The sequence below is a fragment of the Oryctolagus cuniculus genome, chromosome 18 (assembly GCF_964237555.1).
Source record: "Oryctolagus cuniculus chromosome 18, mOryCun1.1, whole genome shotgun sequence".
Lineage (NCBI taxonomy): Eukaryota > Metazoa > Chordata > Mammalia > Lagomorpha > Leporidae > Oryctolagus > Oryctolagus cuniculus.
The window spans coordinates 65,066,144-65,087,734 of record NC_091449.1 but is presented as its reverse complement, the minus strand read 5'-3'; the positions used below and the strand labels follow the sequence as shown (position 1 = coordinate 65,087,734).

The window sequence follows — 21,591 nt, the reverse complement described above, 5'->3', positions numbered from 1 at the left end:
AGAGTGCGAGCCAGTAGGTTCTCATCTGCTGGTTCACATCCCAAATGCCCACAGTGGTAGGACCGGGCCAAGGTGAAATCCAGGAGCTGAGAACTGATTCCAGGTCTCCCCTGGGGGGAGTAGGGACCCAGTTACTTGAGCCATTATCTCCTGCCTCCCAGAGTCTGCAGTGACAGGGACTCTGACAGGGGATGCCGGTATTTATCTGCTAGGATAAGTGCCCACACCTCACTATTTAAATAAAGCACTTGTGCAACTTAACATAAAAAGGAGGAAAAATAAATGCATCACCGCTATGCAAAGAAACCTCCTCTACGTAACAGTGTGAAAGGAAAGGGCCAGACGGTCCCCAGAAAGTTATAGCGCAAAACTGAGGACTTCTCGATGATCTACTCATAAGGCAGAAGAGGAATTAACACCACTTTTTCCATATATAAACTAATCTGATTGAATCCCACATACTAACCACAATTATGCCCCAGATCCTCTGATATAACCATTTCAGCCTCTGAACCACAGGTTCCCATCAGATCATGTACAAGGTGCTGGTGTTTTGGCATAGCAGGTAAAGCTACCGCATGTGATGCTGGTTTCCCACATGGGCACCAGTTCATGTCTGAGCTGCTCCACTTCCAATTTAGCTCCCTCTAATGGCCTGGGAAAGCAGTGGAAGATGGCCCAAGTGTGGGCTCCTGCCACCCATACGGGAGATCCAGATGAAGCGTGAGGCTTCTGGCTTCAGCCTGGCCAGTGCTGACCATTGCAGCCATCTGGGGAGTGACCCAGCGGATAGAAGATCTCTGTACTTCTCTGTGACTCTAACTTTCAAACAAATAAACAAATAAATCTTAAACAAAAAAGATCATGTGGTAAATGACAGTTCCGTATCATCCATAGCACCAAGCTCCCATGAAGATGTGTGTATACGTTATAATTTCAAAGGAAATTTACATAAGTAAAATCAAGCAGGAAACAAGACCAGCCGAGGCTCTGCAAGTTTCTCTAAACAGCTATCCGCTTGATTTTGGTGGGAGCATAAACGGGCATCACCCTTGTGGAGGGTCATCAGGCAATATTTATTTGTTGAGAGCCTCCTAAATGTACATTTCCTGCCACTCTGTAATGCGACTCCCGGGAATGCATCCAAACGCTAAATTAAGAAGAAGAATACAACTACGTGCAGGGAGATGTTTTGTGAGACAGGATTTGTAAGGGGGAAAAAACAGACCCTCTGAAGGATCAACAGCAAGAGCAAGGCTAACTTTGGGTCCTCCAGTGGGAGATGCTCTCAGGCCACCAACAGTAAGGCAGCTGTGAAGCCCCGGTCCCTCCACTGTCTTCACCACCACTACCACAAACGACAGATCTAGCAGGTGCTGGTCCACGGGTGAGGCACTTTCCACACTTAAGATCGAGTGTTTGCAGCAAACCTCCTGAGTCGATTTCAGCCCTCCCCAGCCAGTGAGAAATGAAGAAAGTTCAGAGAGGATCTGAGGGCTGTGTCACTCCTAGCTAGTGCTGAGAATTTACAGGGCAGAACACAAAGGGAAAACATAAAATAACACTGGGTGAGTTCTATTGTATACAAGCTATTCTGAGCATGAAAGAAGAATATCAAAATATGAACAGAAGAGCCTAAACCAGACACCTTGGGGTAGGCACAGAGGTGCAGCAGGTTTACAACAGTGCTTGGGTTGCCTGCATTCCACATCAGAGCAGCTTCACTTCTTTTTTTTTTTTTTTTTTTTTTTTTTGACAGGCAGAGTGGACAGTGAGAGAGAGAGACAGAGAGAAAGGTCTTCCTTTGCTGTTGGTTCACCCTCCAATGGCCGCTACGGCTGGCACACCGCACTGATCCAATGGCAGGAGCCAGGTGCTTCTCCTGGTCTCCCATGGGGTGCAGGGCCCAAGCACTTGGGCCATCCTCCACTGCACTCCCGGGCCACAGCAGAGAACTGGCCTGGAAGAGGGGCAACCGGGACAGAATCCGGCGCCCTGACCGGGACTAGAACCCGGCGTGCCGGTGCCGCAAGGCGGAGGATTAGCCTAGTGAGCTGCAGCGCCGGCTCCAGCTTCACTTCTGACCCAGCTTCCTGCTAACGTCATCCAGGGAGGCAGAGGAGGTTGGCTCAAGTACTTTGGTTCCTGCCATTCCCTGGGAGACCCAGATGGAGTACCTGGCTTCAACCTGGCCCAGTTCCCGCTATAGTAGGCATTTGGGGAGTGAACCAGTGGATGGGCAATCTCTCTCTCTGTCACTCTGCCTTTCAAATACATTTTCAAAAAAGATCCTTTGTTCTCCAGCAAGACAAATGACTCAATGAATAGGCAAAGACAGAAAACTGAAATCAGTGTACGCTTAAGATGGTGGTGAGAAAAAGGAAGCAGGGTAAAATAAACAACAAATAAGAACTCGAGCCACTACAATGAAACAAAATAAACCCAACCCAAACTGGAAAAGAGCATAGAGAAAGATATGCAGAAGAAAACAAAAACGAGAACGGATTATGTTTATACAAAACTGATGGACATCATCTATGAAGCCTTTGTTGGCTTATGAAGGCATGGCAAAAGCAAAGAAAATATGTAAAATATGTGCAATATAGGAAACTCATTTGCAATAAAAAAATCTGCCAGCCTCAGATGAGAGAATGCCTAGGAAAGCACTTGGAGAAGATTTAAAGTGCTATGCAAATGAAAGGATTCTGAGTCTGTGAGGGAGGCAACAGAAGCCCCTTCTCATTAGGATACATGTGCAAATGGGCCCAAAGTCACCAAGAGGCTCACTGTGCTGTCATTGACCAACCTCCTATTGCTTTTGCAATAAAGGGCTGCCTTGTGTTTTCCCAGCCTGAAGACCAGTGATGTTTGTGTTCTCAGGGGTCCCGGGGGCCCTGCGCCCACCCTGGAGTTGTCTGGGATCATCAGCTAGTGAAGCCCATGGCCATCAGCACACTTCCCGAACTCCTGACAACCTTCCAGAAGGCAGGGCAAGCACAACTGTCAATCTCAGGGTTTAAAGAGCCCAAGAAGCAAAGCAGGAGGTTAGCCTTGGTATCAGCATGCGGAGTGGGCAGGGTGGGGCTGGAGGCAAATGCACGTGTGCCTGGCTCTCAGACCACTCACCACGGGCACCGTGAGAGAGAGGCTGCAGCCAGCACACTCTTCCCTTTCTCTTGACTTTTCCCCCACGTTAGGATGAGCCCCAGTAAGTACAAGGGGAGACAAAAGCTCATACACAAAAGAATTCGGCACCAAGTTTATCTTGGTGAATATTAAAAAAAAAAAAAAAAACCCCTTTGCATAGCTTTGTCTTAACAGACACTTTCCATGAACTACAAAGGGAAGGTGGCCTGGGAGGATGCAGAGGGGGGTTGCCCAGGGCATGAGGACGCCTTGGCAGAAGGGATACACCTGGCACGTCTCACTGCCACCATGCAGCTCCCGGCCTGAGCTGAGTGATTGCAGTGAGCAGGCAGCAGACAGAGTCGTCCTGGAAAAGGGATACAGACCACGCAGAGGCTTCAGCCCTCACTCTCCATGGGGTGTGAGCCCTGGCAGGTCCTGAGCTGAGGAGTGCACCAGCCCACAGACCACATAACACCAGACAGCTGCTGCGGGAGAGTCGACCTCCAAGGATGAGAGTATAATTATGACACTCCTGCTTTTCACGGTCTGCAGGCACACAACGAAGAGAAATGGGTGCAAGCCAGTGTTCCCTAGTCTTTCTAGAAGTGTGCACCAGCCATATCAGGAATGCTGTGTGCAATAATGAAGGTCATACATGGGAGACTTTGAGGACCACCAATCAAAAACCAAAAAAAAAAAAAAAAAAAAAAACCAACAACAACAACAAAAAAACAAAAAGAAAAACAAAAAACCCATGCATGGGAGGTCCAACAACCAAGAATCTTAATAACAAGCACACAGTAAGTAATGTGTGCCCGGCGCCATGAATACAACGGTCATTTCTATTATCAAAGATGTTTGAGGTGGGAAAAAGTCGCTTTGGCCAAAGCTGTCAATGGAGAAAAGAAGTTCTACGTGCCATCAGGGTAGTCTGAACTTTGAGTGATAAATCCAGAGGCTCCCCACCCAGCATTGCGCAACATCTTTCTAAGAAGTCCTCTCCTCATTAGCGGCACATACGCCCACTCACCAAAGGATGGAGCTTCCTGTGTTACTAAGGCAGAAAAATTCACCTGCTAGGCTCCCAGCGCAGGTGCCATCCCTGTCCACATAGCTCTGCCTTCCAGCTGCACCAGCGGCCTGGAGATCCACTGAGTCCCATGTGCTTGTCCCACAGGGTCGCTCTAAAGGATGCCCTTCTCTTCCCCTCTCTCCTCTGCCTGGTGAAGCCTCTACCTATCCCTTTCCTCTCAGCTCAATGCCACCAAGAGGGCCTCTTTTTGTTACGGATATTGCCTGCACCTATCCCTTTCAACCAGAGCCCTTATCTCGGATTCTGGGATTATTGTAACAAAGCTTGTTTTTCACACAAGGTGACCAGCTCCAGGAGGTAGGTCCTGCGTCTTCCTGTTTTGTTGGATGTTCTCCAGAATCTAGCACATAGGCCAGGCATGCAGTGAATGTCCAAAACATACTGCAAACCCCTATTAAAAATATTAAATACGGCCGGCGCAGCGGCTCACTAGGCTAATCCTCTGCCTTGTGGTGCCGGCACACTGGGTTCTAGTCCCGGTCGGGGCGCCAGATTCTGTCCCGGTTGCCCCTCTTCCAGGCCAGCTCTCTGCTGTGGCCCCGGAGTGCAAGTACTTGGGCCCTGCACCCCATGGGAGACCAGGATAAGTACCTGGCTCCTGCCATCTGATCAGCGCGGTATGCCGGCTGCAGTGCGCCGGCCGCAGCAGCCATTGGAGGGTGAACCACCAGCAAAGGAAGACCTTTCTCTCTGTCTCTCTCTCTCACTGTCCACTCTGCCTGTTAAAAAAAAAATATCAAATACAATACTATTGTAAGAATGAGTATCATCCTGGTAATTGACTTAGCATAGTGCTTAGCTCAGAGTGTTTCCTCCACCATTTTGTCTACTAAATAAATGAACAGCATGGCTATGATTCCACCTTTGTCTCCTTTTTTTTTTTTTTTTTTGACACCCTCCAATGGCCGCTGCGGCCAGCGCACTGCGCTGATCCGATGGCAGGAGCCAGGTACTTATCCTGGTCTCCCATGGGGTGCAGGGCCCAAGCACTTGGGCCATCCTCCACTGCACTCCCTGGCCACAGCAGAGAGCTGGCCTAGAAGAGGGGCAACTGGGACGGAATCTGGTGCCCCGACCGGGACTAGAATCCGGTGTGCCGGCGCTGCAAGGTGGAGGATTAGCCTAGTAAGCCACGGCACTGGCCTGTCTCCTCTTTTATACAGAAATTTTCTCTACAAGAACATTAAAACTGCCATATCCAGTTTGTAGTCTTTCACTTTGGGGGTACTGAACATTTTTACAATCAATATAGAGAAAATGTTTAGAAGATTCTCATTTTCCTTAAACCTCCTGGGTCTTAGTTTTTTCTCTGAGGTCCACAGGACGTTTCCCCTCTTGACAAGATGCGCAAGATATTGAAGGTCAATCAGGCTTTTCTCCCCACTTTTCCAGTCCTTGTTCCTTCTTTCACATAAATGAACCATCAACAATTCCTCCAAACCACTCATCTCAGACATGGATTCTATGCATCTTTCCCTCTTTTTAAATCCTGTAATTCCTAAATCATTTTTAAAAAGATTTATTTATTTATTTGAAAGTCAGAGCCACACAGAGAAGGAGAGGCAGAGAGAGGAATCTTCCATCTCTTGGTTCATTCCCCAATTGGCCACAACGGCAGGAGCTGTGCTGATCAGAAGCCAGGAGCCAGGAGCCTCCTCCAGGTCTTCCCATGCAAGTGCAGGGGCCCATGAACTTGGGCCATCCTCCATTATTTTCCCAGGCCATAGCAGAGAGCTGGATTGGAAGTGGGGCAGCTGGGACCTGAACTGGTGCCCACATGGGATGCTAGCACTGCAGGCAATGGCTTTACACAGCACCAGCCCAATCTAAGTCATTTTTAAAGAAAGTTTTTCTTCTCAAATATCTCTAAGTCATATTAGTAATCTGATAGTTGACTATAAAGTTGAAAAGTAGTAAAATAAAAAAAGCATACAATATTCATGGATGGGTTTGTATGTAGTACATTTATATTTGAAAGATAATGATGTAAATTTTTTCCTAAAAAATTTAACAGTATATTAGTCAGTCTTAAAAATAGTTATATTTCTTAGCTAAGCAATTTAACTTCTAGGAGTCTACTTCAATAAAGCAATCAAATTATGTAGACATAATAGGGTCACTGATGTATTTGCTGTAATATTATTTGATAAAATTCTAGATATTCAGTGTACAATGGAAATTTTTCTATCATGCCATACCTCTGACATAATTTTAGCTAAAGTCAGGGATTTTTCACTCCATCCCCTGGCCTATACAATATTGAAGACAGGTTCCATCCTTTATCATTTATACATTCATTGAAGTATTTATTTATCCAACCAACAAACACTTCTTATCCACCTTCCGTGGACCAGGCATTGTGATAGCTACTAAGTAATCAACAAAGCAAGAAAGGTGCGAACTCCCCTGGAGTTCTCCATTTATCAAGAAAGACAAGCCAATCACACAACTTATGAGTAACTTGGAGTATTTTAAAGTAGCAGAGGTCTATGAAATGGTCAGAAGGTGAGACTCTGAAATTTCTCACTGGGAAGGCCCTGGGGTCAGTGATGTGATTGGAAGGGAAGAGGGTTTAAAATGGGTGTGCCTGACATCCATAGGAAGGTAACTTAAGTCACCCTTAGGACACTAGGCAGAAAGCTACTTTATGGAAGAAATGAGTGTTCAAGCTCCGATCTGAAGGACAGAGGGACACGTCCAGGTAGAGGGGACCAAGGAAGGGCCTACGTTCTCAGCCTGAACTACAGAAGACGACCAGGGACTAGAAGGGCTGGAGTCGAGGGGGTGACATCCCAAGGAGCTTGAGGAGAGGCTGAAGGGCAGGAGGCAGGGCCTCACCCACCCACAGAGGACTGCTCTTAGTCCTGAGACCAGGAGAAGCCACGTAGCAGCTTCACACACAAGTCTAGGGTCTGACCTGCCTGTGATCCATCTCTATTACAAAGGATGGGAAACCCCCGAAGATTCCACTTTCTAAAATAGGTGTATTTTCTAACCCAGCTCTGGATGGGAATAGTGGTGCTGAAAACCAAAACACAAATAAACCAGCAACAAAAATGACCCTACATTTTCTACCGCTTGCTTGTAAATGTCAACATCCCTGTGTTTGAACCGCTAGTTAAAAAAAAAAAAACAGAACAGAAGCATATGTTTGGGATGAAAATTTGCCAGACCACACGTCCAAGACACAATTGCCTCTGAAATATTTCATGAACCCAGTAGGTGCAATAAGAACACAAATCAGGATGTGCTAGCTTCACTGGAGGTGAAAAATGTTTTAAACACATTGAGACCCTTTAGTCAGAAGCCCATTCAACCACGTGTGACGGTGACGAGACTATAATGGATGCAAGTCTGCTCTGTCTGCTCTGGCACTGATAAAATATTCATGTTAAGTAGCTACTGCTAAACACCTGCAGGCATCTTGTGAAGTTTTACAGATGGGCTTGTTTTTTTTAATACACACGTGTGCTCCGTCTCCATGGTGGTATCAGCCTGAGTACGTATTGTAGATGTGAGAACACGCACGCCAGGAGCCACACTTCCCTCATTTGCATAGAAAACCCACAGCCGAAAACACCGTGCTTTGCGACTGAGGGCACATTTATTGGGCGTCTGCCAGATGCTTCCCCTGTGGGAGTGTCGCGATGAATGACAGATGACAATCTGCAGGGCACTAAGCCCGACTACAAATTTTGGTCCTTCCCAAACAGTGAGATTTCATGACTCCCTTTTTTTTTTTTTAGCTCTTGAAGGCAGGAACATTTACTGCATATGAATGGGTTCTTTGGCTTCCACTGTACTGGAGAATGTTCTGTTGCAGTCTGCCCCTTCCCCTTCCATGACCATGACTGTCACCTTTAACCTGCTCTGCGACAGCCCACCTGCGCAATCTTCCCCACTTCTGGTTTCCTTTATACAGGAGCTCACTGGAGAGCAGAAGTGCAACAACCAAGATCTTAACACTCTCGAGCTGGGATCTCCACAGACAGATCCTGATGTAAGGATTTGGGAGCAAGTGGATTTATTTGGTGGCTAATTCCAGGAACTCCTGTTGGGAGAACGAGGAAGCGGGGAAAGAAAGGGAGCTACGGAAGTACACTGTATAAGGGAGTCACCGCAGGAAAATTCTAGAAAGCAGTGCAGGTCCTGTGGCTGGAGGGGGAGCAGGTTCAGTTGAGGAGCTGACACTCCACCCACGTCGGTCACTAATAAGTGACCTCGGAGATGTTCATCTTCTGGATTTGTGAGTGGGCAAGAGAGATACAGAGACCGGGAGCTGGAAGTCAGTCTCATGTGCTCTGTGGATCGCTCTCCAAACTCGAGTTTCTGTCCTAAGTGTAATTCACTCACTGGACTAATGTTCTACATGTAGGAGCTGAGAAGGAGACCACCATGACCACCAGAATCAAAGCTCACCCTTTTCCAAGAATCCCTCAGAGGCCAGCTTTCTCTGGTTTCCCTCGCCAGATGGCTGGGCTTTCCATAGAGGCGCATCTACCTAGGCGACCCCCTCCTGCTAGGTTAGAGGAACCCACTCCTCCACAACACAAAACCCAACAGGAGAAATTCTCTCCACTGTAGGTCTCGCGTCTCCGGGTTCTGACTCCCTCACAACCTACCTTTTCCTCTACTTGGGTGCATTTCTCTCAGTTTACAAGTGTGAGTGTGTACACTTGCCAGTGGTTTTCAGTCACTTTTGTACGAGGGATGGACTGTAAGTGAGCTCATACTGCCATGCCAGGCCATACTCCATCGTGTTTTGCATTCATTTGCTTTCTAAGTAGACTAGACTCATTATAGAAACCTTAAAAATAAAGTACAGAAAAAATAATCGGTCCATAAGCCTGAATCAGATAACAGAACTGTATAGAACTGTGCTTAGGTATATATTTCCTTCCAGGTTCTCTCTCTCTCTCTCTCTCTCTCTCTCTCTCTCTCTCTCTCTCTCACACACACACACACACACACACATACACACACACACACACACACGAATACCTTCTTTGGATTTTTGTGACATTGAAGGGTGTGAGTAATTTTGTATTTTTGCTTTTTGAACCTGATGATAAATCCCAAGCTTCCTTCCTTCTCACGTCACAAACTCTGCAAACATGATTCTATCTATTATCTGCCCAGTACTACCACGTGCTAAAGCTGTGTTATTCAGCTCTTATGTTGAGAATCCTCCGATTGCTTGTTACCATAAATAAAACGTCAATAAAATGTCATTTAGTGTCAAGTTTTATTTCCTAGCTTGTTTTACTCTAATAAAAACTCCTGAGAGTGGATTAGCCAAGGTGGGATCACTGCATCAAAAGTTAGAAGCATGTGAGAGGTCCTGAGACATGTGGCCAAGCCACCAATCACCACTGGGCACAGATTAAAGCGCTCAAGGCACGGCGTCCCCCACGTGGTCGCAGCACCTCTCTTGACGGCCACTCTCGGGATTCCAAAGGCTTGGCGCTGCCCAGTGTCTTGCTCTGGGGGACTTGGGGCCTTATTTGTGCTGTTTCATTCCTTTCTCTGCTTTATCCATCTCTACCTACCCAGGTGACACACACACATACACACAGACACACGCAGACACACACAGCACACGCAGACACACGCAGACACAGACACAGGCACATGCACAGACACACGCAGACACACAGACACATGCAGACACACACAGCACACGCAGACACACACAGACACAGACACACGCAGATGCAGACACAGACCCGTGCACACTCTGATACACGTAGATGGAGGAACACAGACACACACGTGACACCAGGCGCCCCGTTCACATTTTGTGTGACAGATGTTGGTTTCCGGGTGCTCTGTGCTGCCTTCAGGATTCATCGCCGGGCCCTTTGTAAAATGCAAAATGCAGGCTTCAGTCCTGAGACCTCAGCGGAGAGCGACTACTGAACTGCCATGTGAGCTCCTGGGCAGTTGCTGTTACTTCTCTGCTGCTTCTCAGGGCGGTTGAGCGTTTCCCTCCTCAGGCTGACCTCAGGGATGAGGTCTAGCTCACGCCTGGGATGCTGGGCAGGGGCGTCGGCCCTCCTCTCCCTGGCGGCTAAGGCCGGAGGCAGCGCTGGCTGGGGACGTGAAAGGCCCTTCCTTACTCTTCACTTGTGATGGCAGCCCGTGGAAAGCAGAACCCCCAGTGACGCTCCCCCAAGAGCAGGGCTGGGATCCACCCTCCCCTCGGGACGAGCCTGCTCCTGTCCCAGCCGCAGTAACACGGGGCGCACTGGCAGAGCGGCCCAGGTGTTTAAGCAAAGGCAGCGCCCACCACCAGGACGAGCTCCCTGGACCTGGTCTCTGTCGGAGACCCTTGGCCCTCCGGTTGGTATCCACTCACTCTGGCCTTGGTCATTACCTTCCCAAAGACGCTCTGGCCACAGGTTCTGGAATGAGAAAGCCATTTCCCACCCCAGTGCCCTAGCCATCACCCTCTTCATCCAACCGATTTTTCTCTCTCTCCTGTGCTTGAAATTCAAGGTGATCCTGCTTGGGGAGCTGTTCTCGATACTCACGCCGAGTTAGCCTCTGCCTCTCCCCCTTCACCGAAGCTTTCCCTGCGCGCCCAGCGCTCTTCCTCTCCCTGCTCTGCTAAAGGTGTTTTAATTAAGACACCAGGGTTACGTTAACCTACTTAAGCAACCATCTCTCTTTCGTGCAGTGCCTGTCAGTGAAACCGCCCGTCAGCCAAGCATCTTTCACGCGCCTGCTGGCTTTCTCGCTCCTCCCTTTGTTCTGTGTTTTTTGTCGGAAGACGGAGCCACACATTTTAATTCAGCTCCAGCCTCCATTCTGCACCATGCCGTTCCCGTTAATGAATTCATCTCCACCACGAGGTGCACCACGTTGCGGGCTGCCCCACGTCATTGATTACCGTGCCCTTTGAAGGTTCAAAGGTGTGTCAGATCTCCCAGCAAAAAGGGGGAAGAGAGACCACGTTTGATATTCTCCGACTTCTGAGGCTTCCCCGGGCCCAGCCGTTTTGATGTTCGGATGGTAAAACAACTGCTTAAGAAAGAGGAGAGCGTGTTATAAATATTCAGTTGCCATGTAATACTCATTCTTCCTTAAAAGGCGGCAGGATCACGCTCCCTTTTCAAAGTCAGGATTGGCAAATACAGCAACTATTTGATAATGGCGCTCAGAAAAACCCATTATGGGACCAAGAGAGAGACGTCGCGTCTCAGCTGTTTGGTGAGTGTGCCTCCCAGGAAGACACTGAATTTCACTTCATTTGTTTCGATGCACGTCTCCATCTTGAATTCGGAGCGTTGTAGTGGCTGGAAAACATCCCTGATAATCAGTGAACCCTAAGGTTGAGAGAGGACAGAGTTGGAGCAGTCAGTACAGACGAGGCACTCCGTCCGGCAAACACTTTTCTCCTCTGACTGTCACAGGGTCTCCGTGGAGCAGGGATCAGTACACAGCCATGCTGCAGAGGAGGACAGTGAGGTCCAGCCACGCTCGCCTCCTTGTCCGTGCGGTGAGCTATGCACGGAGCCAGCCTGGGGACCCAGGTCATTTTTGTCCGATCCTCAGCTGTCCCCCACTTGGCCTCTTGCCTTCCGCACGCGCTGCCTTGCCATGACACCTGGTTGGTGGGCTCCATCATCAAACAGATGCAGAGTTTCACTGCTCCTCAGCCCCCTTCTCTCACCCAGCTGCCGCCACCATGGCCGCAGCCAGCAGCATCTTCTCCTTGGATTGTCACGCAATCCAGTCATCTGACCTGGCCCTCATACCCTCCCCCAACCCTCACGGCAGCCAGAGTAGTCCTGTTAAGACCTGAGCTGGATGCCAGCACTCCTCTGCTTCACGGCTCCCGTTGCGACCCTCTCACACTTGCAGTTACGTCCACGTCCTCGTGCTGGCCTCAAGTGTGTTCTGCACTCTGTCCCTTGCCCCTGCCACCCCCAGCTCCCCTGCGTGGCTCTGGCTGGAGAGCTCCGGAGGTTTCCCACCTCAGGGCCTTTGCATCCACTGTTCTCCCTGCTGGCAGTGCCTGCCCTGGGAAATGACGTGGCTGAAGCTTTTCACTTCTGATCCCTGCTGTGACAAATCATAACAAACTGACGGTCTAAAGAGCACACACGTGTATTATATGACACATGGGGTGGGGGTCAAATGTCCCAAGCAGGTGTCACTGGGCTAGAACCAGGCAGGGCTGTTTCCTTCGGGGGTCTCCGGGGGAGCACCTGTTTCTCTTCCCAGCCTCCCAGGCCTCCTGCGTTCCCTGGTTCCTGGCCTCCTTGACCTTGGTCAAAGCCAGCGGCACAGGATCTTCAAATCTCTCTCTGGCATTAGCTGCCTTCATCTCTCTTACATGGGTACCCATGGTTAGCTTGGGCCTACCAGGATCATTCAGGAAAATCTCCCAATCTCAAATCCTTCGCTTCATCTACTCACTTGGCCTTGTAAGGCAACATGTTCCGACATTGAGAGGACCGGGGTGTGGGCATCCTGGGGGCCTGCTCTGTCCACGGCCCTGAATCTCCTACTTCATTCAGGCAGGGACTTAAAAGCAACCTGCCCTGGTCACTTGGCTCAGCTTTCCTCAAGCTTTTATTTGTAAAATTTCATACCTCCTTCCACATATCATTTTTCTTTTATTTGCAATATGAGCTCATACTATATATACAGATTTATTTAATTTAATTAATTGTTCTCTTCCAGGAGGCCGTAAACCCCATAAATCAGGGATTTCTGCCCGTCTCCCACGGCCGTATACCCTGTGCCTAGACCAGTGCCTGAACATGGAAGGTACTCAGTAAACACTGCATTTATAGAACAGTGTAATTTATGTCCTTATTATGAGCTGAAATATAAAGGATCTTAATCATATTAGGAGATGAAATATTAGAAAGAATTTAATCAACCATGATTCACTGAGTACTTATTATGTGACTTCCATTAGTTAAATGATGTGTGAAATACAAAAATGCATCCGAGAAAGTTCCAGGCTGCCATTCATGGTGGGGAAGTTGTGCACTGCACGGAGGCCTGGGCAGGGGGGTGGGGCTGGATGCACGCTCTGTTCTCCGGCTATCTGCCCATATCTGCCCATGGCGGGAGTGTTGCCTCGTCACTGCCAAAGCACACGAAGGCTCCATCAAGTCCACCCTACCCAGGCGCTGCTCAGCCAGCGTGTGCCAGCCCCCACTTCTTACTCCAGTGCGCCATGAGCTTTCCGACGACACAAGGTCAGGTCAGGGAGGAAGGGACGGAACCCTGAGGAGGTGGACAGAGTCTGTTGCAGACCTGGAAGGTGAGGAAGGGGGTGACAGGGCTACCGACCTCAGCCAAGGGCAGGAAAGCTCAGCTTCCGCTTACTGTAGCGACGTCGTGGACTGGAAGCTGAGGAGTCTGGGAGTCCACGTTGTCTCAGGACACTGCCCCATGACGTTAGGGACTTCACAGTCCTGCTCGCAGCCTTGAGTTCCTCTCCCGTGAGACAGGAGAGGTAACTCTGCTCACCTGATGTAGCGTTCCTTGACCCCAGTACCCCAGATCCCACAGTACCCCCAACACTTCCCATCTCCCTGTGTGCTCTCTCTGTGTTCGTCTCACTGGCTACCGTCCAGCGCACCACGTAGTTTACTTGCTATTCTTCCTCTGCTTCCCCCTTCCTCCACCAATGCACGTGATCCGCAAGGCAGGCGTCTGATTTCCACCTTCTTATTTACCGTCCTGACCCTAGCACACTTGAACAGGGCTCTGCACCTGGTATGTGCTCAGACAACACCTCAATTGAGTGACTGATGAGTTAATCTAGTGGAGAAGACAGAATGAGCCAATGCGGAGCAATAAAATCCACTGAGATGCTAAATTGTGTTTACAGACTGTTAGCAGAAACAGAGACTCTGAGTGATCAGAGAAGTGGGCTGAATGCTAACTGGTTTTATAGGATCCTTTGCATGGTCTGATGGACAAGACAAGAACCTCCAGGTACGAGCAATCAACAAAGCTAACAACACCACATCTCACACTTGCTTTTTAAAGATTTTATTTATTTATTTGAGAGGTAGTTACAAACAATGAGAGGGAGAGACAGAGAGAAAGGTCCTCCTTCTGTTGGTTCACTCCCCAATTGGCTGCAATGGCCAGAGCTGGGCCAATCCAAAGCCAGGAGCCAGGAGCTTCCTCCTGGTCTCCCATGTGGGTGCAGGGGCCCAAGCATTCAGGCCATCTTCCACTACTTTCTCATGCCATAGCAGAGAGCTGGATCAGAAGAGGAGCAGCCGGGACTGGAACCGGCACCCATATGGGATGCAGGTGCTGCAGGTGGAGGATTAACCCACTGTGCCACAGCACCGGCCCCTCTCACACTTCTCGAGTGATCACCAAGTTCTAGTGCTGTATGAAGCACTTTACTAGTGAATTAGCTCATTTAATAGTCAAAATAGCATTCGTGCAGGTACTACTGTTAGCTGTATGATACAGATGAACAAACTGAGGTCAAGGTAGTTTAAGAAACTGGCAGAGAAGGCCGGCGCCGCGGCTCACTAGGCTAATCCTCCGCCTAGCGGCGCCGGCACACCGGGTTCTAGTCCCGGTCGGGGCGCCGGATTCTGTCCCGGTTGCCCCTCTTCCAGGCCAGCCCTCTGCTGTGGCCCGGGAGTGCAGTGGAGGATGGCCCAGGTGCTTGGGCCCTGCACCCCATGGGAGACCAGGAAAAGCACCTGGCTCCTGGCTCCTGCCATCGGATCAGCGCGGTGCGCCGGCCGCAGCGCGCCGGCCGTGGCGGCCATTGGAGGGTGAACCAACGGCAAAGGAAGACCTTTCTCTCTATCTCTCTCTCTCACTGTCCACTCTGCCTGTCCAAAAAAAAAAAAAAAATTTTAAAAAAAAAAGAAACTGGCAGAGAATGGTTCAAAGTTAAGAGAGCCACAAGATTTGGAAGGTCAGTGTGAGCTGTTATCCCAAGGATTATAAGTCATAAATGAAGCATACAGCTCCTTAAAGGTTTTTACTACATGACCGCTATCACTATCGGTGCCAAAGGAAGCCCCAGAGATGACAGCTACAACAATGGTGTTAACTTCCTTCTGTCTTAAAGCTGCTAGAACCGAAGCATGAGCTCAGACGTGTTGGTGAACTCTCCCCCTTTCGCCTGCAGGAGACACGCTGGGCGAAACCACGGAGAGTACTCATCCACGCAAGCGTCTACGTACAAGTTTAGTCTGGAAAACCCCAGGCACTTCCTCTTCAAAGAGCTGTGTGTCTAAGCAGAGCCTGGAGATTAGACAGGAAGCCGCCATACTGCAAGCAGCCACTTTTACGTCCAGCAAAGAGCATCCTCTTTCCCCTTTCGTGTGTGTGCTTACAGTAAAGATGCCCCATGGTCTGTCTGTGACCTGACACAGGTAAACCGCGCTGCCCTGTTCGCTATCGGGAGCCAGTGGAGAAGAGCGGGTTAATCCGATGAGGGCTTGTGTTCGAATCCCAGCTCTGACAGTTACTAGCTACGTGCTAACATTATTTGGTCACTTTATGACACAGTTTTGACACAGGTACAACAGGGGTTTTACTTGAAATACTATCTGCATCACAGGGTTGTTGTACGTATAACACGGTGTATAGGCATACATATATACATACACACATACACACACCCAGAGTTAACACTGAACTCCAACTGTGGGTCAGCACTTACACTTTGTGTTTTAAAAGACACATTGCAGGCCGGTGCTGTGGCTCAATAGGCTAATCCTCTGCCTGCAGCACCGGCACACCGGGTTCTAGTCCCGGTCGGGGCGCCGGATTCTGTCCCCATTGCCCCTCTTCCAGTCCAGCTCTCTGTTGTGGCCCGGGAGTGCAGTGGAGGATGGCCCAAGTGCTTGGGCCCTGCACCCCATGGGAGACCAGGAGAAGCACCTGGCTCCTGGCTTCGGATCAGCGCGGTGTGCCAGTTGCAGCGCACTGGCCGTAGTGGCCATTGGAGGGTGAACCAACAGAAAAGGAAAACCTTTCTCTCTGTCTCTCTCTCTCACTGTCCACTCTGCCTGTCAAAAAAAAAAAAAAACTATAAAAAAAGAAAAAAAGACACATCGCACACACATGAATAATATCTTACATATTGTAACTTAGATCTTTCATGTATTAGAAGAGTATGTTTACAGATATCCATGTGCATGTACACATATACACACCAGTATGAGTCTACACGAATGGAATACCCTTCAAATGTTACCATTTTCCCTTTAGAGGGCATTCCGTGATAAGATTCCTCCTTACCCTGAAGAGGCAGATAGTACTGGGCTCAAAGAAGAAACCACTAGTTTCAAGTGAACTGTGTGCTCACCTTTATTTAACCTCTTTCCCAGCACTCACATCTTATCTGTTTCAACATTCCCTTGATTTACCACTCAGAATGTTTCTTATCATAATCAAATTGCTAAAAAAAAAAAAAAAAAAGATAAAGAAACTCTGAAGAGAAACTTGGAGGAAGAAGGCACACGGCACACAGAGGAACCAAGATAAGGATGACAGCAGACATCTTGTTATAAACAATCCAAGTTAGAAGACAGTAGAGCAAATTTTAAAAACACTCAACGGAAAAAGAAAACGGTCAGCTCAGGATTCTACACCCAGTGAAGACATCTCCCCAGACTGAAAGAAAATAAAAGACTCTCTTAGTTATGTCGAAGTTGGAATAATCCATCACCAACAACCTTTCACTGTAAGAGACGTTCAACAGTCCTCCAGACAGAAGGAAACGGTTATCAGAGGAAAAGCTGCATCTGCACAGAGGAATGAGGAGCAAAATAAGTGGTGGCTGTGTGAGGAAAACACAGCTTTGTGCTTATTTCTTATGTCTTGAAAAGGTAACCGACTGGTAAAACAGAGTAATAACGATGGACGGCAGACTTGGCATGCACGACGAAGGAAAACACACAACGTCAAGAGCACAGACAGAGGTCTGCTATTTTAAGGTTCTGTATGTGAAGTCCCAGGCTATCCGTGACGTTCCCTAACGGTATCTGAAGGCAGAGGGTGATGAGCAAAAGGTGCACAAATCCCAAAGCACCCACCCTGATGACAGCACAGTGAGCGGGTCTCGAGGCCGTGCTCTCCGGCGTGGTTCCACAGCTCTCTGCCAGTGCTCTGTGTGGCTTCCTTCGGACCGCTGCCGCCTCACACCGACTGCTCCAGCACCACCCTCACCTTCTGCCTCTGGGCTCTTCCACCTTCTCCTTCCTTAGTCCGTCCAGATTTGCTTCTTGGCTGACACTGACGAGACACGATTTTCCCAAAGTCTCCTTTCACTTACAGAGAGTAGGCGCTCAGTGCATAGTTGTTCCAAGAAGGAAAGAACACGTGAGGAGAAGATTCTCCTTTCCCCGTAGCGTGGCTTGCTTGGTCCTCTGATCCTGGCCTTCAAAGACATCCTGCACAACCTCGTCCAGTTTCCTCCTCCTGTGGGCATCATTTGCCTTAGAGCAAAGGCTACGGCATGATAGTCACTGAACAGGTTTTGTTTTTTCCCTGCCTTTGTAATCTTACTCCACAGCATGTGACCCACATGGAGTGCACTCCTCCCAGGAACTCCGGAGACGCCATCTGCTCACAGGAGAGTTCCCTGGGCGTTCTAACCAGCAGAGCTGTGGAAGTTGGGGAGACGGGATTGTCACCCAGGTCAACAAATTGTCCCCTGGCAATGACTGAGGGTACTGGCAACACCATTGGGGAAACCCCCCCCCCCCATTTCTACCCCAGAGGCCTGTGCTGGCAACTCTGCAGCAGTTAAGAGATGGCTCAATCTCATAGACTGCGATGCTGTCTATACTGATCCTTCAACTCTTTCACTGGAGAGACTTGTTTGCAAAAACCTAGGAGAGCCGTGTTATATATGGAAGCAACCCCATACTTTGAGATCCCTTAAGACTTCTTAAGGGACATAAAGAGAAAAACAGGGCATTATCAGCATTATGACAACCTAGAGGCAACTGGGAATTATTTGAGTGGTTGACAGTTGTACATTTTTATTACACAAACTTCAACAGGCTGTGCATTGCAAGTATGCATATGTAGGAGTCTTTCATATCTGGCAGACTCAATATTTATTCTGAATGATAAAAACAAAGGCAATTTAATCTCCCTCCTTTATTGTAATATCGACTTTGGTTGAACAAAACTGAGTTTTAGCAAGGTGAAGCAACTTGTCCGAAGCACACAGTGACAAGTATGGACTGGCTGTTGATCTGAGTCTGAGTCAATATTTCTCCAGCAGTACACTCAATCTTGACATTATCAAAGGACAAGATTGAGTATTTTCTTTCCAGTGGTGGTCAGAGGAGTATTTTTCCATCAGACTTGGAAAACACTTTGGCATGGCTCTGAGTGTCAAAGGCATGCATTTAAATTTGAAGTGATAGATACGCCAATTACCCTAATCCAATAATTGCACGCTGCATATAGCACTGAAATGCCTACTTACCCCATAAATATGTATAATTACCATGTATCAATTAAAAATATATTAAAAACGAAGGCATGGAAATTTTTCCTTTAAACAAAACTCAGATCCTAGAGCACTAGTGTAAAAATCGTCAGCTCAAGTACAGAGTGAACAGCAGTCTTGGGCTTCCTCTTGTGCCGGTCAGAAGCCAAAGTGGCAACATCACACATGATTAGCACAGAGCCATTTCCACAGGTTATCTCGCTGGTCCTCTCCCAGCACGTAATTGTGGTCAGTCCAGAGGAATTAAACCCAAATCGGCTCACTCGGCGTTGACAATGTCTGTCAAAGCTCAGACTCTCACACTAAAAATTTAAATTAGGCTTCGGCAGAGACTCTCCGTCCTGAAAATTGAAATCATGAGTCGTGGTGGCAGTAAAATACTCATGAAATGTGGTCATAGCCCAAGGATCATTTTTTCTGTAATTGCACTTTCATTTCTGTGATCAGGCCTTTAGCTATGGTACAGAGTGGATGCTTTCCGCCGCATGCTATGGTAGCTACCAGGTACCTTCTCCAGGAGAGCGGGGGAACTGCTCACATAAGCAGCTTCCCGACGCAAGCCTTCTCTTCAGGACCCGTACGGCGGCTCAGGAGGGCTGACTGCTGAATTCCCGAGACGCGATGATCAACTCATCTGAGGTCAACAAGGTCAAAGGCCGTACTTAGTCCTGGCCGGCACTGATGGTGGTACAGGTAGGCCCACATGACTCAGCACATTTCTACCCTTACTTGCATTCAGAGATCTTGACTTGCTGAACACAGGGCCACTAACTGCATGGTTCTCCACTGCACTGTGATGTCTCTGGCGAGTGGGGAAGCCTCTCGGGCCCTCTGCCTGGGCCTTCTATGTTGCTGTCTCTATAACTCACGTTCAGCCGTCACAAGATTGCTCGACTGCTCTGCCTCCCAGGGCCCTGGAAGACATCCCCAAAGATGGCATCACTGACTCCTTTTTCTACACTTCTGAATGTCTTTCTGCAGACTCCTTTGGGCTGTTACTTCCTCATGCCTGCCTCTGGGGTAAGGTCCATTCAGGAGCTAATGTGTTCATCCCATTGTGCCAACTGTGGTGTCCTAGGCACAAAATGCTGCTCCAACAAAAGCTTAATGAGTGGGGATTTAAATCCTACCATGTGGATTTCTGGCTCTTGCTCAGTTAACCAGGTCATATCTGACATTTTAACTAACTAGTCAATCAACCTGTACTGAGACAGCTGGCAGATGCCAAGGATGTGGGCCAGGTGCTGTGCTGTCCATCACAGCATGGAACTCGCAGACTGCTGAAGGAGAAAGGCCATGCAAATACAACCTAAAACATGACATTTTCTATTGTAACCTACAGTTACTAATGCCTGTAAGAGGACATCTCAGTGTCCACCAATGCTGTCCCAGAGTGGAATCTGATTATCAGCATGGTCTAAGGACTGTCAGAACAAGATGGTGAAAGCCAAGACTATAGCCACTTTTATTGTTGTAAAATTTTTTTTGTTTGTACTTGGGATGGATCATTCCTATATATCACCACAAAATCAGTATCTCAGTGGACACAATTAGTGACGTGTGACTTTGGGAATGACTGGGTGACTCGAGGAGAGACGAGATGATTGACACAACCCCTTTCCAACTCCACGATGTCACGAGAGCTAGAAATCAGACAGTCTGAGTATTTACGCCACAGTATCAAGCAAATGCTACAAATTAGAATTTTTTTTCCTTTATTTTTTTCTAAGGAGCTGGTTGCTAAATACACCATAAGGGAAGCTTTCCAAGTTGACAATGAAATTCATTTTTGGGGAAAAAGTGGGATTTTGCCAAACAGAGGAGAGATGTGGACATGAAGATTACGGAGGGTGCGCACTGGGTGACAATCAGCATCAGACTGAATCTCAGTAACTTACAGGATCTACTGTGACCGAGAGCTCATTTATCCTAAAAAGTACTTGTGTGCCCAACAATTTGGAACCCATAAGCACACAGGAGAGTCTTTGCAAAGCCACTCTGTGACAAGTAGCAAGGAAGTCATCAGTTACAAGTCTAAGCCATGCTTTAGGGGAAGGGACCGCCCCAATTATGCAACGGCTGATTCCTGGACATCCTGGATGGCACTGCTTGCACGCCACATCCCCTCATTCAGGACTGCAGCTGCTGGCCAGCAGCAACCCAGCTCTCAAGGGAGAGGACCTTTCCTGCCTCCTTGCCCAATGTGACACCCCATTCCTAGGCCTGCATCCAACAACTCACTGTGAAGGCATCAATCCCAGCTCCTTAGCCCAGTTCAGGACAAGAGTGAGGGGCAGCTCCCCACAAGGCCAGAAGAGGTTTCTCTTGTGCTCACATCACAGTCCAACCCCGCCCCCCCCCCCCAACAACCCTACTACATCTCTCACGCCTGAGAACATAACCAGCGTTTCCGACCTGCCCATCACTGTCAGCAAGACTAGTTTCTACCACCCAACTTGCAACAACATTCTGCAGGCAAAGCAGGGGCCAGGAGGAATCCAATATCCCCATGTGTGGCACACACCGGGCATAGCAGCCTAACTCGGGAGTTTCTCCCCACTTCCCAGTGGCATTTGGAATGAGGCTGGAGGCATCGGACTGAAACTTCTGAACTATTACTTATATCCATGAAGATTAAGTGCCAACAAATCCCAAGTCTTTGATGGTGGGCCTATATATCCTGATTTTTAAAACAGGTCTACTCAATGGCACAAAGCTTGCCTATTCTGAAAAACCCAACTCAAAGAGCCCTCTTCCATGGAATGTCTCTGTAACTCTTCTCTCCAGGACTGGCCTTCGTTCTCACCTTTCTGCCTCTCTTAAGAGGCTTCCACCCCTCATACTCCATGCCAGGGAGACTTTGGGGATGGATTTCACTTGACAGCCATTT

The 21,591-nt window shown here is 48.5% G+C and overlaps 1 protein-coding gene across 4 annotated transcripts in view; it reads right to left on the bottom strand.

Moving 5' to 3' along the window:
* The window catches only part of CDH13 (cadherin 13), a 1,467,366-nt gene that overhangs the window by 541,500 nt on the left and 904,275 nt on the right, over positions 1-21,591 (bottom strand). The window lies entirely within an intron of this gene.